Here is a 24,137-nt window from a genome sequence, read left to right on the forward strand (position 1 = left end):
TGCCACATAGATTTCAAAATGCTGCAATGCTAACACTGAACCCAATGCCTCCTTTTCAATCATTGAATATCTTCTCTGTTGTGTATTCAACTTCTGAGAAAATTACCTATCGGTTTTTCAATTCCACTGTCATCTTCTTGTAATGATATGGCCCCAATGCCTATATCGCTTGCATCAACAGCCAACTTAAATGGCTTGGCGTAATTGGGTACTGACAAAACTGGTGCCTTAGTTAATACAATTTACAAACTATCAAATGTCTTCTGATACTCCAGTGCCCATTGAAACTTCTTGTTCTTTTTATAATAGTTCAGTTAGTGGAGCACCACACTGCTAAAATTTGGTACAAATTTCCGGTAAAACCCACTCATGCCCAGAAATCTCAAAACTTTTCGTTTTGTTGTAGGCACTAGGAAATCCGCAATAGCTTTGACTTTCACACCTTTTGGAGCCACGTTCCCATGTCTTATGGTATAATCTAGATACATAACTTGAGCTTTTGCAAATTTATTTTTATGCAATTCATCACCAAATTAGCTTCTTGTAATTGAGTAAATAATTCTTCCAGGTGCTGTAAATGTTCCTCCAACACCTGACTGAAAACTATCAGATCATCAATATAAATAGCACAATTGCTTAGATCTGCAATTACTTTGTTTACCAGTCCTTGAAATGTCATAGGTACATTCTTCATACCAAATGGCATGACTTTGAACTGAAATAGTCCATTTGGTGTCACAAAAGCCCAATAACAGTACTTGCCAAAATCCTTTTAGAAAGTCAATATTTGTGATAAATTTCTCAATACAATGCTGCAATCATGGTATAGGATATGCATCTGCTTTTGTCACCGCATTCACCTGTCGATAATCCATGTAGTCTTTGTGTTCCATCCAGTTTCGGTACTAGTACAATAGGCTACCTCCAGTTACTGCAGCTAGACTCAATGATATCATTTTGAAGCATGAAATCAATTTCTTTCTGTACTTGTGATAATTTTGCCAGATTTAATCTATAAGGATGTTGCCTTACCGAGATGAAACTTCTGCAGAAACATCATGTATAGCTAAATCTGTCCCCCCCAACTTATTTCCACAAAAAGCTTTGCATGACTGCAATAGCTTTTCCAAATCACTCTGACACTTGTCTGGAAGGTAACTCAATATTACATTTAAGTTTTCAATACCCCCTCATTATCCAATTTGATTAGAAGAAAATCAATTGCATTTCTACTTCTTTCTCATTATCTACCACCACTAATACCTCTTTTTGTTCCTTTTCCCTGTCAAAGTATTTTTTGAGCATATTCACATGACACCCTCTGCTTCTTTCTTCTATCTGAAGTATTTATTTAAAAAATCACTTCACTCAATTTCTCTTCAATCCTGTAAGGCCCACTAAACTTGCCGTTAATGAGTCACCCAGTACTGGTAATAGAACTAGTGCTTTCACTGCAGCAATAAAGCTAAGAACTTTAGCTTTCTTATCTGACTTCACTTTCATCACTTGCTGTGATAACTTTAAATGTTCCCTAGCCAACTCACATGCTCTGTCTAATCTCTCTCTGATGTTTGATATATAACCCAGGAAAGTTGTTTCTGGATTTTGACCCACCAATTTCCCATAAATCAATTTCAGTGGTCCCCTTACCCAATGACCATAAACTAATTCAAAAAGATTAAAACTTTAGGAGCGTCTCTAATAGCAAATAACAGGAATGGAATTCCCCAATCCCAATCCTGTTAATAATCCTGACAGTACGCTGTCATCATGGTTTTTAAAGTTTGATGCCATCTTTCCAAAGCCCCTTGTAACTCTGTCTGGATGATAAGCTGTTGACTTAAACTGTTTTATCCCCAAACTGTTCATTACTTGCTGAAACAGCTGTGACATAAAATTTTAACCCTGATTTGATTGCATTTCCTTAGGTAAACCGTGCCTTGTGAAAAAATTAGATAACTCTTCCACAATCTTCTTAGTTGTAATATTTCTTAAAGGTATTGCTTTAGGAAACCTGGTAGACACATCTATTATTGTCAGTAAGTACTGATTTCCACGTTTCATTTTAGGGAGGGGTCCTACACCATCAGTCATGACCCTAATACAATGTTCTTCAAATGCTGGCATTGGGATTAAAGGTGCTGGCTTAACCACTGCTTGTGGTTTTCCTATTACCTAACTTATGTAATGCATTTTGCAAAATTTGACTACATCCCTATGCAATCCTGGCCAATAAAAATGCCTCTGTACTTTTACCTTTGTCTTTCTAATTCCTAAATGTTCCCCCATTGGAATTTCATGAGCAATCCTCAGAATCTCATTTCTATTCCCTAATAGGATAACGATTTGATGTACCTCCCTCCAGCTTTCATTTGCTGAAACATGATCTGGCCTCCTTTTTCTCATTAAAATATTACCCTTACGGTGATAACATTCCAGAATATATTTTGTCTCTGTTTCTGAGTAAGCTGTCTGATATAACTGTTTTAATTGCAAATCCTCCTGCTGCAACTTAATTAACTGCCTTGGGTTAAACACTTCAGCTGAATGGTCCTCTCCTGTGTCTTTCTGAGCAATGTTATCAAACTCAGTGCCTACTAATTGGATTTCAATACCTTCTTCCTTAACTTCAACTGTCTGTCCTTCTTGATTTCTTGTTTCAACATGTGTGCCTGTGACCTCATTATCACAAAATCTGGAAAAAATCTCAGATGCTCCTCTTGTAAAACCTCAGTTGAAAACACTTCCACAGGCTGCTCAACTACCATAGGCATCACACACATTTGTGATCCAGCTATATCATTATCCAGATTAAATTGAACCCTTGCAATGGGCAATTTTTCCACCACCCCAAAGTCATTTTGCCAGTTTTCCACTTACTTTTTAAATTTACCTTCCACAAGGGAATAGGTTTAGTTTCTCCATGATCCCCACTTATTATCACCTGTTCCTGCAATATTCCCTCCGAACAACAAATATCACTATCCCACAACATTAAGGATTGACTAGCCCCTGTGTCCCTTAAAATTTTACATCTTTGCCTACTCCACCCTGTGCACATGGGAAGGCTCTCCCTCCACACAAAGGGCAGAATTTCCTAAGCCCACTGGCAGCGGGCATGATAGGTGACATGTACAGAAAATATGGCGGGACAATTCACTTCTTCCCCTCAGCCGGCCAAAGGCGGGCCACTTTTCCTGCCATCAGTTGGCAGGGAGCTAACTGTAATACATTAGCATATAATTAAAAGGCCATCCTGTCAGTCTCTTGGAACCCCACCGTATCGTCCGTCCATGTCAGTGGAAAGCACGTCAGTGTATTTCACAACTGCACTTGGCAGCCTTCATTTTGGGGGAACTGAGGTGAATGAGCAGCAGCGTTCTCCACAGCTGGCCCATTGTTTACAGGCCTCAGGGGCGCTGAGGGAGGGGCGGTGTCTGAGGGTAAGTGCTGGCCAGCTTTGGAAGCGACTGCTAAGGGGGGGCGTGTCTGGGGGGCAAGTGCTGGCCAGCCTTGGAAGTGACTGCTGAGGGGGGATGGGTCAAGTACTGCCCTGGTGTTGCATACTGACAATTGAGGTGCAGGGCAAGGTAAGTGAGGGATGTGGCCACGCATTAGGGACACCTGTATAAACTGACCATGCCTCTGCAACCAAGACAGATCAGGCACAGTCACAGTGATATGATTGGGGTCAGGCTCCTAGTCTACCCGCCCATGCAAGCATTGCGGAAGCAGTAAAGGGCCACCAGGTGCTCCATACCTTACGCCCCTCACCTCCCACCGCCTGTCCCACACTGCCCGGCACAAACTTCGAGTCTGCCACCCCTTTATTGGACCACAGAGCAGTTGGACTGCACACGTTGTACAATTTCCTCGCCAATGCTGGCCATGTAGCACTGCTGGAGGCACTCACAGCCCCTTGCAATCTCAGCATCCTGGTATAGACCTGTGTCCCCCATGTTACAGGTTGACAGGGCAGCCAGGCAGTGCACTCATCTCTCGCCATCCGAGGGGTGACCAGCACTCTCCAGGAAGCATTAAGGGGTGGCCATACAGGGCCAGAAAAAGTGCTAAGTACAGCCATGATAACGATGTCTTTCTCTCTTTCAAGCTGCAGGAGGACCACATCAGGATAATGGATCCGGGTGACCTAGCTGTCTGCCTGATGGCCTACAGAGACATTAGAAGATGGAGGAAAGAGCGACTGAGGCACCTGGCTGTGCAAAGACAGGAGCAGCAACCGCTTAAAGAAGGGGCAGCAGGGGTTCCTGCACACGCTGCCCAGGAGCGACAGCGAGCCGTTGTTGGTTGGCACCTAGCAACACCCAGGGTCTATTGACGCTGCCCGCCATTCCTGCAGATGACTGAGAACCACTGTCACCAAGTCTGCGCATGCCAAGGGACCTGGTGGCTCATATCTGCCACTTACAGCGGGACTTGGCACCAAGGGGAAATGGAGGGCATCAACTGCCAGTGGCTGTGAAAGTGACCACGACATCAATTTCTATGCCAGTGGCTCTGTTCAGGGCTCCACAGGTGACCTCTGTGGGATTTCACAACCCGCCACCCACAAATGCATCCACGAGGTTACAGATGCCATCTTCTCCGTGGTACACAACCTTGTACATTTCGCTCAAGATGGGGACAGCAGGATGCAAGGGCCATTGGATTCACCCTGATCTCAGGATCCCCACAGGTGCAGGGTGTGATTGACTGCACTCATGTGGTGCTCAGGTCTCCATTGCTACACTCAGTGGACTTCATCAGCCGCAAGAGCTTCCACTCACTGAACGTGCAGCTGCGACCACCAGGAACGCATCCTGCAGGTATACGCACGGTTTCCAGGGAGTATGCACAACGCTTAGGTCCTGAGTCACTCGCAGATCCCTGCAGTCTTCCAGGGTCCACAAAGGCTGCAGGGTTGGCTCCTTGGTGACGCAGAGACTGTGGCTGATGACACCCGTGTGGCAGACTCAGACTTCAGCAGAGCGGCGCTATAATGAGGTTCATGCAGCAGCTTGCAACTTGATGGAGCAGACCATTGGGATGCTGACGTTCCGGTTACGCTGCCTGAACTGGTCTGGTGGAGCCCAGCAATAAAGTCCACAGAGGGTGTCATGCATCGTCGTCGTCTGCTGCCCCGTTTACAACCTGGTGCTGCAATGGGATGAGGAGCTGGCTGAGGAGGAGATGGAGGAGCTGCTTGTCTCCTCCGATGGGGAGGATGCCGATGGGGATGAGAGTGAGGGGGCCCTCGGTGGTGACAACGATGGGGATGAGGCTCTCGCACTGGCTAGACGAGGCAGGCGCACTTGGGAGGCTGTCATAGCTGCCAGATTTGTGGAGGATGTTGACGACATGCAGTGAGGTGTCCCCGTAGATCCTCAAATTGCAGTAGTGAACGTTTGACTGTGAGAATGCTCCTGTCATGAAGATGCAGTGGAGGCCCTAATAGTCGCTCGATTGCAGGTGGATAACGACAACATGCAGTGAGGACACTCCATAGATCTTCACATAGCCTCTGAGAATGTCTGACTCCTGTCTGGCCGAGGGTAGCTCACTTGCACTCCATGATCAGGGCCATCTGAGAGAAGCAGCCATGAAACTTTAGGCGCATCCGATCCTGTGTCTGCCTTCAGCACCTCAGCCCTTCAGAAGCTCGTGCACAGCAACACTGGTCGCAGATGCGGGTTTGATGGGGGCCAGCCCCACCTTAAAGGTGCTGAGAGCACATAGAGAGTATGAGAGAACTCTGTGGTGCCTGCCCACTACATTCTGGCAGCAATGGCCAGCACTGCCGAAGTGCAGGCATTAGCAATGTTTCCAGAGCGTGAGAGGCTGGACCATCACTGTGGTCCTAAGGCTGCACAGAGCACAGGGAACAGGCCCTGGACTGAGACACCTGCCTTTTATCTTGCGCAGAAAGGTTTCACATCTAAGTGAGAAGAACATTGCTCATCAGAACAAGGAGCCACAGTCAGGGTGACATTCTTAGGAGTTTATTGACAATAGCGAACAGTATGTACAAGTGATCAACACCCATGGCCAGTCTGTGCAACTACTTTTATCTAGCTTTCGTAGCCCTGCCGCTATGTCTTGGAGCTCCCCAGATATCTACAGCAGAGGTGAAGGCAGCCTGCTGACCATGATGCCCTGTCTGTGATGACTTTGGCAGGTGCGCTTTGGAGGGTCGAGACTCAGAGGGCCCCTGCCTGCTTTCAGGGCCCAGCTATGTGGCAGTGACAGCCTCCTTGGCCTGTAAAGCTAGATCTGTGGAGGTCACAGAAGAATGGAGTCAGATTGGCCAGTCACTCCCAGAGTCACCCGGGTGGATGTCCCTGGAGCATGCAGCTGCTGATCCCCCTCTCTATGGATGCCCGAGGCGCCCTGGCTGACTCCGTGAGCGGAAGGGGTAGCTGGAGTATTATCAAGCTGCCTAGCACCCTTCTCGTGTACACAATGTTGGAGGCCAACTATGGCATCAGCAATTGGGCTAAGCCTGCACAGTAGTGCAGGAATGACATCCTGGACCAAAGTCTGCATGGCGGCCGCTGTCCTGCCAGTGTTGACCTTGTTACATTGCAATGCGAGTGCTATCACCTCAGCCTGAAGATGGATCGATTCCTCCATCATGCCTTTCCACCTGAGGACAGCAGCGGCCATCCCTTCCTGTTGTTTCCTAGCTTGCCTTTGCAACTCCAGCAACTGTGACATGATCGAATACAGAGGCTCGTCATCTGACACAGACTCAGTGACATACTGGCCTCCAGCAGTCCTCTGAGCACTGTGAACCTGGGAAGTCCCTGCCTCCGCCTGCTGTGGATCGGAAAGTGCGATGTACTCACCAGATTGTGATCCTGAGGCTGCTCTAAAGCTAGGTCCTACCGAGGTGTGTATCTCTGCACTGGGTAGAATGTGGGTGAGGGTGCCTTCAGATTCCTCTTCTGAGGTTTCTTTGAAGCTTGATTGGAGGCATGAGTCATGGAGTCTGTTGGGTGTTTGGCAGATGTGCCTGCAAAATTAAAGGGAGATAATTAGTGCTGTTTTGTCATATTCCTAAATTTCTGCCTGTATGCATCAGGAACCAACTCATATGCTCTTAAAATAGCCTTTTTTTACCATATCACAATTCACTGATATTTCTTCTTCAGACAGCAAAGCATATACCTCATACGCTCTACCTGCCAACCTGGATTGCAAAAACAACATCCAGTTCTCCTGTGGCCATCTCATCTGTTTAGCTATCTTCTCAAATGAAATAAAGAATGCTTCAACATATTTTTCCCTCAAACTTTGGAAGAGCTATACAAATTTAAACATCTCCCCACTGGGTTTTAATTTAGAAGCTTTTTCCTCATCAGAACTTTCCACAGAATCTGAGGTTTCTTTTTTTAACTTCCAGCCTTTTAAGCCAATATTCTCTGTCTCTTTAATAAGATAAAAGCAAAAAACTGTGGATGCTGGAAATCCAAAACAAAAACAGAAGTACCTGGAAAAACCCAGCAGGTCTGGCAGCATCTGCGGAGAGGAGCACAGTCAACGTTTTGAGTCCGAATGACCCTTCAACAGAACAGTTCTGCTGAAGGGTCATTCGGATTTGAAACATTAACTGTGCTCCTCTCTGCAGATGCTGCCAGACCTGCTGAGTTTTTCCAGGTATTTTTGTTTTTGTTCTATGTCTCTTTCCTTAGTTCTCCCTTCCATTGCTAACCTTTCCCTCTGAAGATCAAGTTTTTGTACTTCCATTTATTTTTCAAATAATCTTTCTTTTCCCTTTTTTTTTCTGCTGCCTCTAGTTCCAGTTTTTTCATTTCCTTTGCTTGTTCAAATTCAAGCTTCTTCATTTCTAACTGAAGTCACACTACCTCCAACTGTGACTCACTAGTGTCAGGTATCACTTCCAACTTCAAATGCTGTGCTATACCTTCAATTATATCTGCTTTCCGAGCTCCCACAGGTAACCCCAATTGTAATTTATCTGCCAACTCTGTTAACTTATTCTTGGACACTTGCTATAACCCAATCAGAGTTATGCTTTCTACTTCCAAAACAGATTTAGCCATAGATACAGCCATTTTTGCAGTCTCATCACTTCAAAAATACCTCACACCCACTCCTGAATTCAAAGTGCTTCTCATACCCCTAGCCTTAAGATTCACCAAGCTCAAAAAATCAATGAATTTCAAATATATCCCACAAAGAGCTCACAATTATAATGACACAGCAGATGGTAAAGGCTAAGTTGTTCAAATCTTGAAGCAACTGTCATAACCCATTTTTGCAATTTGTATGTTTCAAGGGGCAGGCTTTGAATTCAGTAGTAATAAGACCACTAAGCCTCAAGAGGATACTTATAAAACTAAATTAAACATTTATTAATACAAGTAAGATTGCAAGCACTTACATATGACTACAAAATTACTACTATATTAACTACAAAAATCCCCTAATTAATCTGAATCTCAGTTACGCCCCCATAAATCTCATAAATTTAAAGAAACACCTGGCAAAGCATACCCTGGACAGTCACATTCAAAATGAGTTTCCTTCAGCTTTGGGTCCTTGCAGACAGCAGCTTGAGGCTTATAGGCTGGAAGCTTCTTACATTTGTTGGACCTTAGAATGCCTCTACCTTACACACAATCTCCTTTCTCCTTAAACACATCTTTCTCTTTGAATATAAATTTTCCATTGTATCACTAGGCTCTTTGACCAATCACTAATCTTTGCAGATATGTACTATGCTTCTTTCAATGTTATCCTCAACTTCCTTATTCAGCCATGGGTGATAAATCATTCTCGAGGTGTCTTTCTTTCTGACTGGGATAAATGTTTGTTGAGTTATGAAATATCTCCTTAAAAGTCTGCCACTGATCTCTACTGTCCAAATTTTAACCAAGTTTCCCAATTCACCTTAGCTAGCTGTGCTCTCATACCCTTATTTAAGTTTAAATAATCCTTTAGTCTCCCCTTTATTCAGGTTTAATACACTGATCTTAGACATACACTTCTCCCCTTCAAACTGAACGTGAAATTCTATCATGTCATGTTCACTGTCTTCTAGAAGCTCCTTTACTTTTTTTTCATTCATGGGATATGGGTGTCACTGGCTAGGCCAGCATTTATTGCCCACCTTTGTTCAGAGGGCATTTAAGAGTCAACCACATTACTGTGAGTCTGGAGTCACATGTAGGCTAAACCAGGTAAGGACAGCAGACTTCCTTCCCGACATTTGGTAATGGTTTCATGGTCATCATCAGACTTTTAATTGAATTCAAATTTCACCATGGTGGGATTCAAGCCCAGGTCCCCAACACAATTACCCTGGGTCTTTGGAACGCTAGTCACAGACAATACCACTATACCACCACCTGCCCTTTACCATGAGGGTATTGATTGATCCTGTCTCATTACTCATTACCAGGTCCCAAATAGCCTGCTCCCTGGTTGGCTCAGGAGTGGACTGCCCTAAGAAATTATCCCAAAGATATTCTATGAACTCATGTTCCAGGTTATCTTTGCCAAACTGATTCACTCAATCTATGTGTAGATTAAAATCACCCATGATTATTGTAATACCTTTTTTACATGCACCCCCATTTATTTATTCCTGTTTGCCCTGTCCTACTACATAACGACTAGGAGGCCTATAAACTACTCCCAGAAGTGACCTTTTACCTTTACTATTTCTTATCTCTACCCAAATAGATCTGTCATTTTGATCTTTTCAGCTAAAGTAATCCCTCACTGCTGTACTAATGACATCCTCAATTAACAGAGCTACCCCCACCACCTTTTCCTAGTTTTCTATTTTTTCAAAATGTCAGATACCCTTCAACATTTAGGTCCCAGCCTTGGTCACCCTGCAACCATGTCTCTGTAATGGTATCTGTTCATACATATTTATTTATATCTGTGCTAACAATTGATCCATTTTGTAATGAATGTTGCAGGCATTCAGATATAGACTCTTTAACTCCATCCTTTTATCATCTTTGCACTTTCCAGTCTTATCCGCTGGTGAACGTTTAAGTCTTTACTCTGTGTCCTTTCCTGCCACACTCCAGTTATCATGATCCAAATCGCTACACTGCTCTTATTACCTTAATATTTCCTTTTGATTTGTTACATTGCCTCTTGCAAGATCCCCTCTCACCACTATTTAGTTTCAAGACCTCTCTACCACCCTAGTTATACGACTCTCCAGAACACTGGTTCAGGTGAACTATGTCCTAACAGTACAACTCCGACTTTCCCCAGTGCTGGTTCCAGTACCCCATAAATTGAAACCCACTTCTCCAACTGACAATACCACTATGCCACCATGCTTTGAACCATGCTTTCATCTCTCTAATCTTATTTACCCTATGACAATTTGTTTATGGCTCAGGTAATAATCCAGAGATTATTACCATTGAGGCTCTGCTTTTTAATTTGGCCCCTGGCTGCTCATAATACCTAAGCAGAGTGTCTTTCCTATGCTTATCTATATCACTGGCATCAAACTTAGACCATGACAACTGGATCTTCCCCCTCCCGCTGCAAGTTCTTCTCCAGCCCTGAACAGATGTCTGGAATCTTGACACCGGACAGGCAACACAACCATTGGGACTCATGCTCTCGATAGCAGAGAACTATGTCTATCCCTCTGACTATACCATCCCCCGCTACCATTACATTCTGATTATCTCACCCCATTTGAATGGTGCTTTGTAACATGGTGCCATGGTCAGTTTGCTCATCCACCTTGCCAATCTCATTTTCATCCATACAGGCTACAAGAATCCTTGAATCTGTTGGACAAGTGCAAGGGCTTAGTCTCCTCCACTCCTACTTTCTGGATCCCCGTACCTGCCTCACTCTCAGTCGCACTATCCTGTCCCTGACCATTGGCTGAATCAGAAAGCCCTCTCCTAGGAGATGTGACTGCCTCCTGGTACAGGTTACTTTCCCCTCCCTGATGCAGCGCAGTGTCTGCAGCTCGGCCTCCAGTACAATGGCTCTCAGCCGAAGATCCTCAAGCTGCAGGGACTTACTGCAGACGTGATTGCTCTGGATCACACTTGTGTCCAGGAGGTACCACATTCTTCAGTCACAACACTTCACTTGCCCTGCCATCTTTATTATTTGTTAATTAATTTATTTCCTAAATTAATATATAATTAATATACCCTCCTATTCCAAATAAGCTTTATTACTGCTAGTAAAATTTACTAATGCTAATAAAACCTTACAATTACTAATAAATTAGATGAACTTTCAAAGAAAACAAGCAACTTAACAACTAATCACTACCTGTTTCCCTGTGATGTCAGATTTTGATTTTTTTTTCAAAATGTGGTCGGTCCACAGACTGGCCTCACCATGCTCTGTCCTTGTACCTCTTTAAGTCCTCGCTGCTCTCTCTCTGCTTGCGCCTCTTTAACTTTCACTGCTCTCTCTCCCCTTCTGTGCCTCTTTAAACTTCTCACCATTCCCTCTCTCTCCCCTTGTGTCTTTTTAAGCTCTCACCCTAAACTCCTGCAGCAAGGTCCTGGTATCGAGATAATTGGCCTCCAACAACCACACCATTTTCTCTTTTCGATGGGTATGACTCTAACAAATGGAGTTTTCACCTCAATTCCCATTGACTTCCATTTTGTAACACTGAGTCAGATGCTGTTCTGATGTCAAGGACAATCGCTCTCACATAATCTCTTGAGTTCAGTTCTTTTGCTCATGTTTAGACTAAAGCTGCAATGCAGTCTAGAGCCGAGTGGTCCTGGCAGTGCCTAAAAAGTTTAAAAATGTTATGGTTAATTTTGAAACTGTTATGACTCAGCAATTGCTAAAGGCTGAGTTGTTGAAATCCTAGAGGGAAACTTGAACAACTGTCAGATTCTATATTTTCAATTGGTATGTTTGACATGCAGCTCTGAATTCAGGAATAAAACCACCAAGCCTCAAGAGGATTTTTTTATATAAAATTAAATTAAACATTGATTAATTTAGCAACAATTTAAAGACATATACACATCTACAAATTACTACCATAATAACTCTTAAACAAATCCCCAAATTAATCACTTCCAGGTAAATCTTCACTGAGGTAACAATAACCCATAAACTTTAAACAGATACCAGGGAAAGCACAATTGGCCTTATGAATTCAAAATGAGGCCCCTTGCAATTTTGCTCCTTTTCAGATACAATTGTAGGCTAACAGGGTGCTTAGATCTTAGATGCCTCTGGTTCACACCAAAAGCTCCTTTTGGTTTATACCTAGCTTCCCCACTGAACATAAATTTTCCATTGTATTACGAGTTTTTTTTTAATATTTTCTCTCTGAGAAATGATCCTTTCATTCCACCAATTTTATTAGTAATATAAACACATTGCTTGGTGTCTCCCAGCTAAATGCAAGATTTTACCCATTCTTTTGAATGGTTTATTCATGCAAATGCAAGTTGCACTTTACCTTTTACTCCTTACGTTTATCTAATTAACATCTAGAACTACTACATATCGAAACACCCAGACTAGCTGGCTTTAATCTAATTAAGTCACACATAGACACACACACATAGACACAGACCCTTCTATAATTCCAAGTTAAAAATAACTTCCAATAACATTATAGACATTAATCTCTTCATGACAAAACTATGGTCTTAAATCTGAACAAAAGAAATTGCGAAGGTATGAGGGGCAAGTAGGCTATGGTGGATTGGAAAAATGCACCAAAAAATTTGATTGTAGACAGACAATGGGCGGGATTTTTCGCACCCGCCCGCTGCTGGGATTTTCTGGTCCCGCCACAAGTCAATGGATTTCTGTCTGGGGCACCGCCTCGCCCATGGCGGGTCCTGCCCGTGATGGGGCCAGAAAACCCCGGCCAATGACTTGTACTTAAAGAAATATTACCTGGTCCATGACAAATATACCCTTCTCTAAGACACAAAAACCCAACAGGAAAGGGGAATCAAACATAGCTAACAAAACAAGTTAAAAATTGCATTAGATCAAAGGAGGTGACTTACAAGGTGGCCATAAAAAGTGGTAAGATCGAGGATTGGGAGAATCCAGCAAGAGAGGACCAAGAAACTGCTGAAGGGATAGGAAAACATGAATGCAAGCTAGCGAGAAACATAAAGAGAGACTGTAAAAGCTTCTTTAGATATTTGAAAAGGAAAATATTAGCAAGGATAAACGTGAGCCCATTACAGGTGGAGATAGGAGAACCCATAGTGGAGAATAGGGAAGTGGCAGAGAAACTAAACAATTATTCTGGCTGGAATTTTCTGGACCTGTTGGCTCCAGGTGTCATGGTGGGTGGGGAGTGGGGCAGGGGAACAATATGGCAAGAAGGCCAAAAATTGGTTTCATGCCTTCGTAAAATCAGTTTGTTATCGTCCGCTCCACCCGTCAATGGCAGGCTGTGTTTCCGCTGTGCATGTTGGGAACCTCATTTAACATCTCACTATAAGCTCTGCTCACTGGAATCATTCCCCCCATGTCGAAATCATTACCTGAGTCGGCATGACTTTAGAATGGCGTGGTTCATAACTGCCTTTAAAGGGTGTGCACTTGGCAACCTGAAGTTCGAGGTTGTCTTGTTTTTTGTTTCAATGATGCACACAATCTTGTGCAGTGCTCCCGAGTATCACCTGTAGGACATCAAGATGTGCCGTACATCTGTGGGGGGCACAGGCAAGTCGCTTTCTCCCCCTGCTTTCAGTGCTGTACCAGGGCAAGGCCTCCAGTGTGGGTCAGGCCGGGGCTAGGGTTGGTATCACAGACTGAAGGAAGTCTCAAGCACATGCATGGTGGGTGGAGGGGCAAGGCAACACAGACTGAAGGAAGTACTCAAGCACATGCTGGGAGGTGGAGGGTGGCTAGGCGGCACAGGCTGAAGGAAGTACTCAAGCACATGGAGAGGGTGGGAGGAAGCAGGGAGGGATGAGAGAAGTGGCCACGCAAGTCAAAAGTGAGTATCCTTTCGCAGCTGAGACTGTTCAACTGGAGCTCCATTGACATGCCAGGAGTCAGGCCTCTGGTGTGTTTCTGCCCACTCAAGCAATGCAAAAGCATAAAAATGCTACCAAATTTTCCAGAGCTTTTCACCCCTTGGGCACAGACTGTAAATTAATTGTATTTTAAGGGACAGCAGAGCAAATTACCCTTGCGAAAGATAGCTATGGCGTAGTCAGTGGTGGAGGCATTCACAGCCCCTTGCAATGCCTTTAAGGTTTCGATCAGTACCCATCATGGCTCAAGTTAACAGTGCAGCTTGTAGTGTGGGTTAGGAAAATGCCTGTGCCTGAGTTGAGAGCACAACAGGCAGTACAGTGGTCAAAGCTGCTGCCATTCAGTCAAGTGGAGTGGGGTGGAGGTGAGTGAGATTTTGGACAGCACTACACACTGGCCAGCCAAGTGGTGGTCAGCACACTCCCGCATGCACAAAGAGGCCTTCAGATTAACCAAGAGATGTTCTTAGGACAGTTGTGCTAGCCCACATGTCTCTTTCTTTGATCCTGCAGGTGAACATTAAGATCATGGAGCCTGATGATTTAGTAGTGTGCCTCATGGCTTCCAGGGAGCAGAGAAGAAGAAGAATAAAGCAGCAGAGGCATCTGGCTCAGAAAAGTGAGGAACACCTCCCTCAAGATGAGAGGGCGGCAGGATCTGCTGCACACGCAGCTGAAGATTCATATTGAGCCATTGCTTGTAGGTGCTTTCCTAGACCCAGGGTCTATAGACGATGCTTGCATTCCTGCAGATGACTGAGAACCAGTATCGCAGAAAACTATGCATCTCTAGGAAACTGGTTGGTCACATATGCCACCTGCTGCAAGATTTGGTGCTACGGGGACATGGAGGGCATCCACTGTCATTGGCCATGAAAGTGACTGTGGCGCTTAATTTCTACACCAGTGGCTCCTTTCAGAGCTCCACAGGTTACCTTTGCAGGATCTCACAAGTCTTCATGCACATGTGCACCCAGGAGGTCACAGATGCCATCTTCATGAAGTGCATTTCACCTGGGATCAGGAAAGGCAGGAAGCAAGAGCGCTGGGATTTGTGAAGATCTCGTGTTTTCCAGAGGTGCAAGGTGCCATTGGCTGCACTCACGTGATGCTTAGATCTCCATGGTAACAAGCAGTCAACCAAGTCAACCACAAGGGCTTCCCACTCACTGAATGTTCAGCTGGTGGGTGACCACCAGAAATGCATCCTACAGGTCTGCATATAATTCCCAATGAGTGCCCATGACTCAAAAAGACCATAGGACGTAGGAGCAGAATTAGGCCATTCGGCCCATCAAGTCTGCTCCGCCATTCAGTGAGATCATGGCTTATCTGATAATCCTCAACTCCACTTTCCTGCCTTTTCCCCATAATCCTTGATTCCCTAACTGATTAAAAATCTGCTACCTCAGCCTTGAATATACATAATGACCCAGCCTCTACAGCTTTCTGCGGCAAAGAGCTCCACAGATTCACTACCCTCTGAGAGGAGAAATTCCTCCTCATCTCTGCCTTAAATGGGCAACCCTTACCCTGAGATTATGCCCTCTTGTCCTAGACTCTTCCAGAAAGGGAAACAGCCTTTCAGCATTTACCCTGTCAAGCCCCCTAAGAATCTTATATGTTTCAATAAGGTCGCCTCTTATTCTTCTAAATTCAATGAGTACAGGCCCAACCTGTCCCCATAAGAAAATCCCTCCATACCCGCAATAACCTTGTGAACCTTCTCTGGGCTGCCTTCAATGCCAGTATAGCTCTTCTTTGATAAGGGGACCAAAACTGTTCACAGTATTCTAGTTGTGGTCTAACTAGTGCCTTGTATAGTTTTAGCAAGATTTCCCTATTTTTATACTTAATTCCCTTTGAAATAAAGGCCAACATTCCATTTGCCTTCCTTATTACCTCCTGAACTTGTATGCTAGCTGTTTGAAATTCATGCATGTGGACTCCAAAATCCCTCTGTGTGTAGCTTTCTGGAGTCTTTCTCCATGTAAATAATATTCAGCTCCTCTATTCTTCCTGGCAAAATGCATAACCTCACATTTTCCCACATTATATTCCATCTGTCAACTCTTTGCCAACTCACTTAACCTGTTTATATCCCTCTGTAGACTCTTTGTGTCATCCTCACCACTTGCTTTCCCACCTATTTTTGTGTCATCCACAAACTTGGCGAGAGTACATTCACTTCCCTCACCTAAGTCATTAATATATTGTAAATAATTGTGGTCCCAGCACTGATCCCTGTGGCATTCCAATAGTTAGTTATAGGTTGCCATCCTGAAAATGTCCCCCTTATCCCAACTCTCTGTCTTTAATCAGTTAGCCAACCCTCTATTCATGCCAATATATTACCCTCAACACCATGGGCTCTTATCTTATTAAGTAGCCTTATGAGTGGTACCTTATCAAACAACTTTTGGAAATCCAAATATTAAACATCTACTGGTTCCATTTCATCTATCTTGCTAGTTACCTCCTCAAAAAACTCTAATAAATTTGGCAGACATGATTTCCCCCTCATGAAGCCATGCTGACAAAGCATGATTATATTATGCATTTCTAAATGTTCTGCTATTGCATCCTTTACAATAGACTCGAACATTTTTGCAATAATGGATGTTAAGCTAACTGGCCTATAGTTACCTGTTTTTTGTTTCCCTTTTTGAATAAGGGCATTACATTGACAGTTTTCCAATCAGGTGGGACTTTTCCAGAACCTAAGAACAGTTGGAAGATTACTAATAGTGCATCCACTATTTGTATATTTGTATAGCTACCTTCTTTAATATTCTAGGATGCAATCCATCAGGTCCAGGGGACTTATTGGCCTTTAGCCCCATTAGTTTCTCTGGTACTTTTTCTCCAGTGATAGTTATTATATTTATTTCCCCGCCCCCCTCCACTTTCCCCCTTGATTATTTAGTATTTTTGGAATGCTATTAGTGTTTCAACCATGAAGACATGTATTATACCATGAAGACTGATCCAAAGTATTTATTCAATTCTTCTGCAATTTCCTGGTTCCCTATAATTATTTCCCCAGTCTCTTCTCTAAGAGGCCTATGTTCATTTTGGTCTCTCTCTCTCTCTCTTCCTTTATATATATTGAAAGAAGCTTTTACTGTCCATTTTTATATTACTTACTAGTTTACCCTCAGAGTTTACTTTCTCCCTTTTTTTTGGTCATCTTTTGTTGATTTTTAAAACTTTCCCAATCCTCTAGCTTACCACTAATCGTTTCCACATTGTATGTTTTTTCTTTCAATTTGATCCTATCCTTAACTTCATTAGTTAACCATTGTTGGTTTATCCTCTTCCTAGAATCCTTCTTTTTCACTGGGATATATCTTTGTTGTGAGTCATGAACTATTTCCTTAAACGTCTGCCATTTCTAATGAACTCCTCTCCCAGTCCACTCCAACCAACTCTGCCCTCATTCTTTTGTAATTACCCTTATATAGGTTTAGCACAGTTGTTTCTGAATGAAGTTTCTCACTCTCAAACTGAATGCTAAATTCTACCAAGATTTGGTCACTGTTTCCAATGGATCTTTTACTCTGAGATCACTTATTAAACCTGCCTCATTATACATTACTAGATCCAAAATAGCCTGATCCCTGATTGGATCCACAATCTATTGTTCTCAGAAACTGTCCCAAATACACTTTATGAATTCTTGCTTGTGGCTACCTCTGCCAATTTGATTTCCCCAGTCTACATGAAGATTAATGTCACCCATGATTATTGTACTATCTTTTTTACATGCCCTTATTATACCCTGATTTATTCTCTGTCCTACAGTATAGCTACAGATGGGGGCGCCTAAAGACAACTCCCACCAGTGTCTTCTTCCCCTTGTTATTTCTTACCTTCACCCATATGGATTCTACATCTTCTGATCCAAGATCATTTCTTGCTGTCATACTTTTTCCATCTCGTACTAACAAAGCTACCCCACCATCCTTTCCTTCCTGCCTGTCCTTTTGAAAAAGTCACATACCCCTGAATGTTTAGTCCCTAGCTTTGATCTCCATGTAACCACGTCTCCGTAATTGCTATGAGATCATATCCATAACCTCTATTTGTGTTGTTAATTCACTTATTTTGTTCTGAATACAAAGTGCATTTAAGTAAAGAGCCATTAATTTTGCCTTTTTACCATTCCCTACCTCTTCCCCAGCCTCTTTGACCCCATTTGCTGTTTCTTTTTTCATGTTTGTATATTCTGTCCCTTCCTGTCACACCCTTGGTATCAATACCTAAATAGCTGTCCTGCAATGCTGCCATATCCTTTTGCTTTGTTAGCCTATGTATCCCCTCTCCAGAACCCTCCCTCCCTCTATTTAGTTTAAAGCCCTCTCTACAGTTCTAGTTATTTGATTTGCCAGGACATTGGTCTCAGCGTGGTGCAAGTGAAGCCCGCCACACTGGAGCAACTCCCTTCTACCCCAGTACTGGTGCCAGTGCTCCATGAACTGAAACCCATTCCTCCATACTAATCTTTGAGTTACATCTTTAATTCCGTGACTTTATTTACCCTATGCCAGTTTGCCTGTGTCTCAGATAGTAATCCCAAGATTATTACCTTGGAGGTTCTGCTTTGTAATTTAGCTCCTGACTATTTAAATTCTTTCAGCAGAACCTCCTTTCTAGTCCACTCACGCCGATGGCTGCAGAGAACAGTATCTATCCCCCTAATTATACTGTCCCCTACACTACTACGTTCCTATTTTTTTGCCCCACTTGAATGGCCCTATGTACCACTGTGCCATGATCAGTTCACTCTTCCTCCCTGCAGTCCCCACTCTCGCCCACACAGCTTGCAAGAATCTCATAACTGTTTGACAGTTGTTGGGGCCGAGGCTCCTCAAATGCTACTCCCTGGGTCCCCATACCTGCTTCACCTGCAGTCACACCCTCCTGTCCCTGATCACAGACCAAATTTGAATTGAGGGACATGGCTGCCTCCTGGAGTAAAGTGTCCAGGTAACTTACCCTTTCCTTGATGTGGTGCAATATCTGCAGCTCAGACTCTAGTTTCTTAACTCAGACCCAAAGTTCCTTGAGCTGCAAACACTTACCACAGATCTGTTCACTCTGGATCACCTTGGTGTCCAGCAGACCCCACATGCTTCATGCATCACCCATTCTGCCATCACTATCTTATTTTATTTAATCACTTATTTAATTTTCTAGTATCCCTGATCTTTATGCTTGAAGAATCCTCCACTCTTTACACTTCACTGTAATTTTTGTACACACCAGTATTGATCTTATACTTAACAAACTATTTTTAAGAATAAGAGAAAAAAAGATAAAAAAGACTAGAGACCTAAACACAAACTAAAGACCTTACTTTTACTTTAAAGACTAGAAATACTCACCGACCCTACTCACCAAACAGCTGCTCTCTGTGCTCTTTAGTGGTCTTTTGCCTCTCTCTCTCTGTGCTCTTTAACAGTCTCTCACTATTCTCTTACTTCTCACTGTTAATGACCCTGCTGCTCTTCTTGCACTCTCTTGCTGTTAATGGACCCACTGTTCCTCTTGCTCTTTCTCTGTTAATGGCCCCGCTGCTCCTCTCGCACTCTCTTAATCCTACATCCTTAGCAGGCCTCAGGTCTCTGACATCTTCCAGGGTCCAGAGAGGCTGCAGGGTTGGCTCTTCGGGGACAAGGGATGCCCACAGAGGATATAGCTGATGACACCCATATGGCGGCCTCAGACTTTAACAGAGCCACCATATAACAAGGCTCATGCTGCGATGTGGACTTTGGTGGAGCAAATGATAGGCATTTTGAAAATGAGGTTCATGTGCCTCGACATGTCCAGTGGAGCATTGCAGTACAGTTCATCAAGGGTGTCGCGCATCATCGTTGCTTGCTGCGCACTCCGCAACCTGGTGCAGCAACAGGGGGAGGAAGAGATGGAGGAGCTTCATGTCTCCTCTGATGAGGATGACATCAAAGGGGATAATGATGATGAGGTCCTCGAAGGTAAGGATGCCAGCGATGAGTCCATTGCACTGGCCAGACAATGCAGGCGTGCTCAGGTGGCACCTCATTGCCACAACATTTGTGGAAGTTGATGACGAGATGCATTGAGGACAGTCCTGACATTCTCACCTTGCATCTGTGAATGTTTGACTTCTGTGTGGCAATACACATACCCTCAGCAGTCAGGCTCACATCATGGAGACACAGTGGGGGCCCTAATAGACGCTAGATTCCAAGAGGATGGTGACAACAAGGCTATGGGCCCTGACAACATTCTGGCAATAGCACTGAATATTTGTGCTCCGGAACTTGCCGTGCCAATACTGGCTTCGACCTGGCTATGTGGAAAATTACCCAGGTATGCCCTGTACACAAAAAGCACAATAAATTTAACCCGGCCAATTACAACTCCACCAATCTACTCTAGTAATCTACCACCAATCTAGTAATGGAAGGGGTCATCAACCGTGCTTTCAAACGGCACTTGCTTAGCAATAAACTGCTCACTGATGCCCAGCTTGGGTTTTGCCAGGGCCACTAAGCTCCTGATCTCATTACAGTCTTGGTTCAAACATGGACAAAAGAGCTGAACTCCCGAGGTAAGGTGAGAGTGACTGCCCTTGACATCAAGGCTGCATTTGACCAAGTGTGGCATCAAAGAGCCCTAGCAAAACTGGAATCAATGGGAAACAGAGGGAAAACACTCCGCTGGTTGGAGTCAGACCTAGCACAAAGGAAGATGGTTGTGGTTATTGGAGTTCAGGCATCTCAGCTCCTGGACACCACTGCAGGAGTTCCTCAGCATAGTGTCCTCAGTTCAATCATCTTCAGCTGCTTCATCAATGACCTTCCTTCCATCATAAGATCAGAAGTGGGGATATTCATTAATGATTGCACCATTCACATCTCCTCAGTTACTGAAGCAGTCCATGTGCAAATGCAGCAAGACCTGGACAATATCCAGGCTTGGGGTGACAACTGGCAAGTAACATTCATGCCACACAAGTGCTAGGCAATGACCATCTCCAAGAGAGAATGCACCCATCACCCCTTGATGTTCAATGGCATTACCATCACTGAATCCCTCACTATCAACATCCTGGGGGTTACCATTGATCAGAAAATGAATTGGACTAGCCATATAAATACTGTGCCTACAAGAGCAGGTCAGAGGTTAGGAATCGTGCGACAAGTAACTCACTCCCTGTCCACCATCTACAAGGCACAAGTAAGGAGTGTGATGGAACACTCCCCACTTGCCTGGATGAGTGTAGGTCCCTCAACACTCAAGAAGCTTGACACCATCCATGACAAAGCAGCCCAAAGGATTAGCACAACATCCACAAACATTCACTCCCTCTACCACCAACACACAGTAGCAGCAGTGTGTACCATCTACAAGATGCACTGCAAGAATTCATCAAGGCTCTTTGATAGCAGGAGGACAAGGGCAGCAGTTAGATGGGAACACCACCACTTGGAAGTTCCCCTCCAAGTCACTCACCATCCTGACTTGGAAATATTTTGCCATTCCTTCACTGCCGCTGGGTCAAAATCCTGGAACTCCCTTCCTAACAGCACTGTGGGTGTACCTACACCACAGGGACTGCAGCAGTTCAAGAATGCAGCTCACCACCTCCTTCTCAATGGCAACAAAGGATGGGCAATTAATGCTGGCCCAGCCAGTGAAGCCCACACATCCCATGAATGAATAAAAAAAAAGTGAGGGCACTCCATAGATCTCCACATTGTCTCTATGATCGTCTGATTCCTGTCTGGCTGAGGGCAGCTCACTTGCACTCTGTGATCAGGGACATTTCATGGAGGTGCGGACATGATTCTTTGCCAGCCTTCAGCGCCTGACCCCCTCGGGAGCATAGCGTCACCGGTCATAAATGCTGAAAAGATGGGGGACGCTATCACCTCAGACGGAAGGCGGACGGACTCTTCCCTTACACCTTGTAATCTAAGGATTGCAGCAGGCACCCCTTCCTGATGTTGCTGAGCTTGCTTTTGCAGCTCCAGAAACTAACTTGAACTCAGCAGATTTCTGGCCTACAGCAGGCCTCCAAGTGCAGGAAACCTGGGAAGTCCCTGCCTCCGCTTTCTATGGATCAGACGGTGCAATGTGCTCACCAGATTTTCACCATGAGGCTACTTTAGAACTAGGTCCCACTGAGGTGTGTGTGCCTGCAGTTGTGGAGGGTGTGGGTGAGCACTCTGAAAGGTCTTCAATTGGGGTGTCATCAGATTCTTCTTCCAAGGTATCTTCGGGGTTTGAGTTGAGGACCTGGCTCATGGACCCCCTTGGCTGCATCTCAGATGTGCCTGCGAAAGCAAGGAGAGATAATTAGTGCATGGCAGGGGACTGTGGAACAGGGGAACTCACTCACAGCATGGTTATCTGATGGATGTTGCACTGCTGGATCCTCACTTGGTTGAGCACCGCTTACCTCACCGTTAGCACAAGTCCAGATTGTTGTGAGCCAGCTCAATGACTCTATTCTCAAAGTCTGTGAAGACCTTGATGTCCAGCATTCCTTCACCAATCTGTGAGCTCTCCCTTTTGTTGTCCTGTATGTCCTGTATTTTGACCCAGCGACAGTGAAAGAACGATGATATGTTTCCAAGTCAGGATGGTGAGTGGCTTGGAGGGGAACTTCCAGGCAGTGTTGTTCCCTGTATAAGCTGCCCTTGTCCTTTTGGATGGTAGCAGTCATGGGTTTGGAAGGTGCTGCTCAAGGAGCCTTGATGAGTTGCTGCAATGCATCTTGTAGATGGTCCAAACTGCTGCCTCTGTTTGTCAGTGGTGGAAGGAGTGAAGGTTTGTGGAAGGGGTGCCGATCAAGCGGGCTGCTTTGTCTTGGATGGCATTAAGCTTCTTGAGTGTTGTTGGAGGTACACTCATCCAGGCAAGTAGAGAGTATCTTATAGCACTTCTGACTTGTGCCTTGTAGATGGTGGACAGGCTTTGGAGAGTCAGTCTCTGGCCTGCTCTTGTTGCTACAGTGCTTATATGGCTAACTCAGTTCATATTGTGGTCAATGGTAACCCCCAGGGTGTTGATAGTGGGGGAATCCAGTGATGGTATGTCATTGGATGTGAAGGGGTGATTTTTAGGTCTCTTTAGACCATCTCTTGTTGGAGATGGTCATTGCCTGGAACTTGTGTATGGCACGAATGTCTCTTGCCACTTGTCAGCCCAAGCTTAGATATTGCCCAGGACTTGCTGCATTTGAACATGGACTTCTTATTAGTTCCTTTTCCACCTGTGGACCTGTGTCAGAGATGTGCTCACCAGATTCTGATCCTGAGTTTAGTCCAGAGCTTGGATTCACCGAGGGCAGTGTATTGATCCGCGCTTGTGGAGGGCGCAGGTGAACGGATTGAGGCATCCTCCTCAAAAGGTGGGATTGGGGCTGGAGCTGGTCTGGGTTGTTGTTCCCTGTAACCCCCCTGCCCGCCCCCCTTCTTCCCGCCACCCCCCCCCCCCCCCCCACACACACACTGTTTCTTGCTGGTACCTGAATGAAGAAAAGAAGGATTTAGTGATTGACTAATCAGGTTCCCTAGTTAAATACATCTCCTTCTCAGTAGGCGCAGCTGACGGTTACAGACTGGAGATATCCACACAGGCTTCCTGGGGTAGCCCTATCCCACTCTCAAATACAGTCTTGTTCCTCCCTGGTTAATTCGGCAGTCAACTCGTCATATAGGGTGGGGATTCTGATGTCTGGGATTCCAACTCCTGTCTGGGAATAGTTACGCTATGGGCATTCTTCTCCTGCAGAAACATGGAATGCTAACCTCACTGCGACCTTCATCCAGGCCTTTGTGGGCAGAAGAGAGGGCCTACTGCTACCATCCTGGGAAAGCAGCACCTCCCACCTTTCCTGGATGACCCGGCGGAGGTCTTCAGAGAGGCTTCACTGAACCATGGAGCTGCATGTTGTTTTCTCTGTGACATTCTGGTCTTAGCAGGATCTTGAATGACTTCCTGGCCTGCAGTGAGTAAATGACTGTCTGGGCACCCGGACCTTTGACTGTAGAAGGTAACAGCAGGGTTTGCGAGTTCCTGTCGGCCCTGAGATTCACAGTGCTCCGCACAGATGCATAAATAGTGAGCTGAACA

General features: G+C 44.7%; 1 protein-coding gene across 1 annotated transcript in view; it reads left to right on the plus strand.

Moving 5' to 3' along the window:
* Positions 1 to 24,137, plus strand: part of LOC121278118 (dynein heavy chain 8, axonemal-like) — a 2,067,071-nt gene that overhangs the window by 863,075 nt on the left and 1,179,859 nt on the right. The gene's annotated exons all lie outside the window — the stretch shown is intronic.

This window comes from Carcharodon carcharias, chromosome 5 (assembly GCF_017639515.1).
Source record: "Carcharodon carcharias isolate sCarCar2 chromosome 5, sCarCar2.pri, whole genome shotgun sequence".
Classification (NCBI taxonomy): Eukaryota; Metazoa; Chordata; class Chondrichthyes; order Lamniformes; family Lamnidae; genus Carcharodon; species Carcharodon carcharias.